We start from the raw sequence: 8,262 nt of genomic DNA on the forward strand, positions 1-8,262 counted from the left end.
CTTCCAAATCTTGAAATTGTTTGCTTTGTTCTCTTAGGTTTGAAGATCGTTTTCAAAATCTGGAGTTAATCACACACAGTAGAGCGTAAACCACAATCTCTTCCTCATTAACTTTTTTTTTTTTTTTTTGCTGACATGATGGCCAGATCCCACTGCTCAATTTCATAAAATTCAACAAAATTCTAACTTTGTAAGGAAAATAGTTTCAGCTTCTCAGTGTTTAAGGAGAAAACTGGGAACAGAATTTAATTCCGTATTCACCAAAAGGCCTGGCAGTACTGAGAAAAGAAATAGATCAGCCAGTTACCTTTTCATTGCAGTTAGTTTTTTAATGTTTTTTTTTTTAAGCCAGTTTTGAGATATGATTGACACTTAGTTTTAGGTGTGTGTGCATGCTCAGTCACATCTGACTCTGCAACCCCATGGACTATAGAGCCCGCCAGGCTCCTCTGTCCGTGGGGTTCTCCAGGCAAGGATACTGGAGTGGGTTGCCATTTCCTCCTCCAGGTAGTTTTAGGTATACAACATAATGATTTGCTATATGTGTTATTGTGAAATTATCATAGTAAATTTAGTTAACATTCATCACCTCTCAATTCTTGTGATGAGGACTTTTAAGAATATTCTCTTAAGTCATTTCACTCCAACTTCTTTTTTTTTTTTTTTTTTTTTGCTTCTTTTCTTTCTCGCACCAATTAATGGATCTGGCATATTCTCTTTAAAAATATATTTTTTTAATGATATACACATCAGAAATATATACAAACCAGAAATGGACCTTTCCAAGAATTTTTTACCAAGTGAACACGTCCATATAACTAGCACCCAAGAAAGAAGCACCCCAAAGATAGCACCCAGAAAATTCCTGCATCCCAGTCATCCCTTGCAAAAGTAATTTTGTTTTGTTGTCTAGTATTGTGTTTTAATTTAGACCTTTTTTTATTTGCTTCCTGTAAATAGAATCATCCAATATATTCTCTTCTTTCTGGCCTCTTTCATTCAAACGACTTCAAATTTTGGGTTTTGATCTTTCCCTGGGCCTGAGATGCTCCTGTGATTCTGGGCAGTGGCAGCAGCTCCTTGTCAGTACCGAGATCACAAGGGGAAACAGCTGATACACATATGACCATTCTGTGCCCAGACAACTTTCTGTTTTTCACTTTCAGTGTAGCATTCAGTAAATCACATGGGATGTTCAGCACTTTATTATAAAATGGGCTTTGTTTTAAATGACTTTGCCCAACTGTAGGTTAATGTACGTGTTCTGAGCATGTTTCAGGCAGGCTAGGCTAAGCTACCCTGTTTGGTGGGTTAGGTGTATTAAATGCACCTTTGGATTACGGAATTTTCAGCTTACAATGGGGTTTATCAGGAATGTAATCCTGTCATAAGTTGGGGAAGGTATAATTGTGGGATTCATTTATATTATTGAATGTAGCTGTTCTCCTGGCTGTATGATACTTCATCATGTGAGTAGACAGCACTTTTGTAATCCATGCTGCTGTGATGGGCATTTGGCTGTTACTCATAGTGCTGCTGCAAACATTCCTATGAACATCTTTTGGTGAATATCTATACATTTCTGCTGGTTATATACCTAGGAATAGAGCTGCTGGTTCATAGGTAAGCATGTGTCCAGCTTTAGTAGATTCCGTCAAACTGTCTTACAAAGAATCGGCACCAGTTTATACTCTCCCCAGTAGCGCACGAGGTCATGGTTGCACCACATCCTTGCCATACTGGGTGTTGGCCGTCATTTTCACTTTGATCCTTCTGATGGATCTTTAATTCAAATTTTCCTGGTGACTAAGGAACCCAAACACCTTTTCAATATTGTCCATTTGCTTATCATCTTTTGTGAAGTGCCTATTCAAGTATTTTGACATTTTTTTCTGTTCAAATTCTCTGTCTTTGACTTGCAGTTGTTTTGTATATGAGACCTTTATAGGGTATGTGTGTTGTCTGTATTGTCTCACAGTCTGGTCTCCTTTTTACTTGCTTACCAGTGCCTTTTGATGGCTTGATATTCCCTTTTAGCCTAGTACAATTCATTGATTCTTTCCTTTATGGTTAATACTTTTAGTTTTCTATTTACAAAATGCTTGTTTACCCAAGTTTATTATTATATTTGTCTATGATTTCCATTAAACCCTTTATTTTGCCTTTCCCATTTAGCTCTTTAGTCTATTGGAGTTTTTGTTTGTTTGCTTTTGTTTTTGAATGGTGTAAGGTAGGGAGTCGAGATTCCTTTTTTTCCACATTGATATGCAGTGAACCTGGCACCTTTTATTGAAAAGGCCATCCCTGCCCCACTATACTGTTTGATTCTTTATTACATTGATTATGTGTCTTTGTGTTAGTACTAACTAATATTAGTTTGTAGCTTTGCAACATGTTGGCATAGTCATTTAGAAGTGAAATTCATGACTCTTAGAGGTCCTACGCCCTTGTGGTAGAAGGGGGAAAAGCATTAAGACTAATAAATTTTCAGGTACTTTAAGTAGTGACAGTTGGATTTCTAAAAATGTGAAGTTAAATAGCCTTTCTCTAGCCACAAGGATCAGGCATGGGAGTTTCTAATGGGATCATATGGAGAAAAGATTCAAGGTTTCCTTGAAGTAAATTAGCAGCTTCTAATTTAATATGATATTTTGGTTTTCCATTAACTCACTGGCTCCTATCCATATCCCTAATCATCTCCATTTACAGTTTTCCGTGCAGTCTTCATAAAAAGTGTGCTTGAGTATTTTCTTTCATTTTTAGGTGTTTCCGTCTTCAATTCAGTTCTTTCCTGTGCTGTGCTTAGTCGCTGAATCGTGTCCAACTCTTTGCGACCCCATGGACTGTAGCCCCCACGCTCTTCTGTTCGTGGGATTTTCCAGGCAAAAATACTGGAGTGGGTTGCCATGCCTTCCTCCAGGAGATCTTCCAGATCCAGGAATCAAACCCACGTCTCCTGTATTACAGGCAGATTCTTTACCCATTGAGCCATCAGAGAGCTCAGTTCTTTTGTGGTACATAATGAAAGACCTCTGAGGTGGTTCTTTACTAGTCTTCTACAGTAATACTTTTACCATGTTTTACGATGACTTACCTTGTGCAGTGATAATAGTTTGTAGGTGAGGCTGTGAGGTACTGCAAGTGGAATTCATATCATTGGCTTCTATGGTACTCAAACACTTTTTTTAATTAAATTTTTTTTTCTGAATCATTTCCTAGTAATCAGCCATTCCATTCTCTTGTGTGCAGTTCTATGCTAGTTAAATTCAGAATTGCCTCCTCTAAAATGATTTCTGCAAACTCAGCTTTCCTGACATAGAGATTGTAATTGACAGAGAGGAGCAGTAAAGGCATATGTATTCACCACCCCCTCCTTTTTTTATGAGGGGCAAATTATAAACATAGAAAAACATGTTTACTATTAATTTTATATGTAACAGTAATAATCATTTCCCAGAAAGGTATGCATGTCTGTAAATCAAACAAGGAAGAAGTTTACATGGGTCTTAGCTTATACACAGAAAGGAGAGGGGTGGATTTGTTGAGGCATTGCACAGCAAAAAATAAAACTTACATTTAGAAATCTGAAAGTAGTCCTTCAGCTACAAGGTCATCTTCATTGTTTATTCAGTAACATAATGTGTATGATAATATTGCCATTCTGTTGTCTCATAGAATGTAATCTAACTTATACTGAAGCAGAGTAATCATAAAGACTCATTCTCCTTGTTATAGCCCCTAAAAATGACCTGAAATGAATTTCCTAAAGTTTGAAAACAGCTTTTAGAATAGAAGCTCATAGAAGATAGAGCTGTATCTATTAGATAGGAAACAGCCATTTTATTCAATTGAAACTACCTAATAACTTTCTCCTGGTGGCTCAGACAGTAAAGAATCCACCTGCAATGCCGGAGATGGGTTCAGTCCCTGGTTTGGGAAGATCCCTTGGAGAGGGGAATGGCTATCCACTCCAGTGTTCTTACCTGGAGAATTCCATGGACAGAGGAGCCTAGTGGGCTATAGCCCATGGGGTCAGAGAGTCAGAGATGACTGAGTGATTTACACATACTTCCTCATGGGGGAAAATCAGTAAGTTTCTATTCAGATGTCTAAGCTGGCATTTTTGAGATTCAATTTCAAAAAGGGCTTGACAAGTTTAACACTGCCCAGGTATAACATTTACTCAGAAGGAGAGAAAACTTATTTCTGTCTTTAATATTTGTAAGATTTCAGTTCAGTTCAGTTCAGTTGCTCAGTCGTGTCCGACTCTTAGCGACCCCATGCACTACAGCACACCAGGCCTCCCTGTCCATCACCAACTCCGAGAGTTCACTCAAACTCATGTCCATTGAGTTGGTGATGCCATCCAACCATCTCATCCTCTGTTGTCCCCTTCTCCTGCCCTCAATCTTTCCCAGCATCAGGGTCTTTTCAAATGAGTCAGTTCTTCGCATCAGGTGGCCAAAGTATTAGAGTTGCAGCTTCATCATCAGTCCTTCCAATGAATTTGAATCTTTCTCCCGGCAATCTTGATTCCAGCTTGTGCTTTATCCAGCCCAGCATTTCTCATGATGTACTCTACATATAAGTTATATAAGCAGGGCGACAATATACAGCCTTGACGTACTCCTTTCCTGATTTGGAACCAGTCTGTTGTTCCATGTCCAGTTCTAACTGTTGCTTCCTGACCTGCATACAGGTTTCTCAAGAGGCACTCAAGTGGTCTGGTATTCCCATCTCTTTCAGAATTTTCTACAGTTTGTTGTGATCCACACAGTCAAAGGCTTTGGCATAGTCAATAAAGCAGAAATAGATGTTTTTCTGGAACTCTCTTGCTTTTTTGATGATCCTGTGGATGTTGGCAATTTGATCTCTGGTTCCTCTGCCTTTTCTAAAACCAGCTTGAACATCTGGGAGTTCATGGTTCACATACTGTTGAAGCCTGGCTTGGAGAATTTTGAGCATTACTTTACTAGCGTGTGAGTTGAGTGCAATTGTGTGGTAGTTTGAGCATTTTTTGGCATTGCCTTTCTTAGGGATTGGAACGAAAACTAACCTTTTCCAGTCCTGTGGCCACTGCTAGTTTTCCAAATTTTTGGCATATTGAGTGCAGCACTTTCATAACATCATCTTTAAGGGTTTGAAATAGCTCCACTGGAATTCCATCACCTCCACTAGCTTTGTTCTTGGTGGTGCTTGGTGAAGCCCACTTGACTTCACATTCCAGTATGTCTGGCTCTAGGTGAGTGATCACACCATCATGATTTTCTGGGTCATGAAGATGTTTTTTGTATAGTTCTGTGTATTCTTGCCACCTCTTCTTAGTATCTTCCTCTTCTGTTAGGTCCATACTATTTCTATCCTTTATTGTGCCCATCTTTGCATGAAATGTTCCCTTGGTATCTCTGATTTTCTTAAAAGAGATCTCTAGTCTTTCTCATTCTGTTGTTTTCCTCTATTTCTTTATATTGATCACTGAGAAAGGCTTTCTTATCTCTCCTTGCTATTCTTTGGAAATCTGCATTCAAGTGGGTATATCTTTCCTTTTCTCCTTTGCTTTTGACTTTTCTTTTCACAGCTATTTGTAAGGCCTCCTCAGACAAGCATCTTGCCTTTTTGCATTTCTTTTTCTTAGGGATGGTCTTGATCACTGCCTCCTGTACAATGTCATGAACCTCCATCCATAGTTCATCAGACACTCTGTCTATTTAGATCTAATCCCTTGAATCTATTTCTCACTTTCACTGTATAATCATAAGTTTTTTATTTAGGTCATACCTGAATGATGTAAGATTTGGGTGACTATAAGCCAAAATAAAAAGAAAGATGTTCATAGGCATATTTTTGTTGGAAAGCACATTCACTTTACCATAGCTTTGAATATAAATAGGGGAAAAGTTCTTGTGTCTGGGTATTATGGACAAATTAAGGTAGATATCCAGGAAATGCAGAAGTTGGAATCCAGTCTGTCTGCTCATCTCCAAGGCAGTTTGGTAACAGCTGTCTTTACTTCCTTGCACAAATTGGACTTGGATCCGAAAAAGAAAAGGGATCTGGTAATATTAAATGAAAAGCAGTTGGGAGCTGGCACAGAAACATTATAAAAAGGGAAGGAAATACACCCACCGATTTGTTCCTTCCACTAGAAAGAAACCCCACAGATGAGGATACCATGTGGTGTCTTGAACTGCCCCCAAACCACAGCAGACACACAGAGTTTGTTTGAAACCCCTTATTTCACAAGTACACATGCAGATATGTGTACACGCAGACACACCATTCATCTCTCTTTCTAAAGATGCCATTTCTAATGGGCACTTGCATGTACAGGTCTGCTGTCCGCATCCTGGATTGCTCAGAAGTCATCGTTAGTCACATGGTTGTCAACTTACCTGCCAAACAGACCCACCTCTGGATACTTGTTCTTTGGGGCAACCGTTTCAGGATTTCGTTCTACAGTTGACCCTTGAACAACATGGGTGTAAACTTTTCAGTCCACTTACATGCAGTTTTTTTTCCAATAGTAAATACTGTAGAACAACAGAATCCACAGTTGGTTGAATCCCTGGGTGCTAAAACCACAGATATGGAGGAGCAATATACATGGAGAGCTAACTATAAGGTACGTGAATTTTACTGTGTAGAGGGTCAGTGATGCTAATCCCTGCATTGTTCAAGGGCCAGTTATATTTTCTGCTAAGACATGCTACATTCTAGGAATGGGAGCTACTTTATATTGGGTGCAAAGATTTAAATTCTTAGTTTTGCCATCAAGTCCTATTTTGATGTGACCAAGTTACTTATCATTCAATAATTATATCACTGTTCTTTTCATGAAGGTAATAAAATGTCTTTAAACCAAAATCAGATCCCTGAATGGGCCATTTTGCTTTATCTTAGACTTCACCTCAACAAGTCTTGCCAAATGTACACCGTTAGACAAAAATGCCATTTGATTGCTTGGTAGAAACCTGATACTGCTCTTCAAATGAAGGTACATTGAGAGTGTCTCACAAGTTGCCATTCTGACTTAGAATGTGGATGCTGAGGATTAAAAGTGTTAGTGAAGGGAAAACACTTTCAACTCTTGCCTGAAACGAGAATCTTTCCTTTCACAGTGGAGTTTCAAGAGTAGCAATGAAACAATATTGAGATCTTCTCTGTCATGTAATTGGGTGGATCCCAATGTTGTCTAATATGAAGACCCCTTCTTAATTTATTCATGAATACCTGCATGACCTCATGCTTTTAACATCTTCTGATTGGGCAGATACATAGTTTTTGAATGCATTCAGTAAGTTTTCATTTTCTTAATCATAGAACATCTCAACACATTTGCAAAGTGGAAATACATATGTTTGCTCTCATGGATATGGTAAACAGAACTTCATGTAGACTCATGGACCCTTTGCCAAAACTCCATAGTTTGAGAATTGCAGTCTGTAACTTCCAGTTCCTTTATATTACAGGTAAGAAAAATCAGGGCCCAGAGAGATTCAATAATTTGGTCCAAGGTTTTATGGTCTCTGGCAAAACCAGACTGTAATCCGTGTCTCCTGCTTTTCTCACTCCCTACCACAGGCTCCCTTAGTTGGATTAGGAAAGGATGCTCAAACTCCTGAATTTTCATTTATGAATTTACAGTGGTGGATATTAGTGGAAGGGGCTTCTCAGTTGGCGCTAGCGGTAAAGAATATGCTTGTCAATGCAGGAGGCACAAGAGACATGAGTCCAATCTCTGGGTCAGGAAGATGCCCTGGAGTTGGAAATGGCAACCCACTCCAGTATCCTTGCCTGGAAAATTCCATGGACAGAAAAGTCTGGCCTCAAAGAGTCAGACATGACTGAGCATATATTAATGGAAGATGCCACAGTACAAAAAACATGCAGGAGAGATGAACCCCATGTAGAAACCCAAGCTGGCAATGCCTAGAGCATAATAATTGTTCAATAAATAGACCAGATAGAAACAAAACTTCTCCATTTCTAACCCTCTGTTCCTTCACCTCCCCCTACCCCCTGTTGCTGCTGCTGCTGCTAAGCCACTTTAGTCGTGTCCGACTCTGTGTGACCCCATAGACGGCAGCTCACCAGGCTCCCGCGTCCCTGGGATTCTCCAGGCAAGAACACTGGAGTGGGTTGCCATTTCCTTCTCCTGAGTGTTCCCTTAAAATGAAGATTTTAAATGTCTTTGTTCATTCAAGTTATACAATTGAATGTTTAGCCCCACTTTTCTGAAAGATATTTCTTTATAATAATTCA

The sequence above is a fragment of the Bos indicus genome, chromosome 2, assembly GCF_029378745.1.
Source record: "Bos indicus isolate NIAB-ARS_2022 breed Sahiwal x Tharparkar chromosome 2, NIAB-ARS_B.indTharparkar_mat_pri_1.0, whole genome shotgun sequence".
NCBI classification, from domain to species: domain Eukaryota; kingdom Metazoa; phylum Chordata; class Mammalia; order Artiodactyla; family Bovidae; genus Bos; species Bos indicus.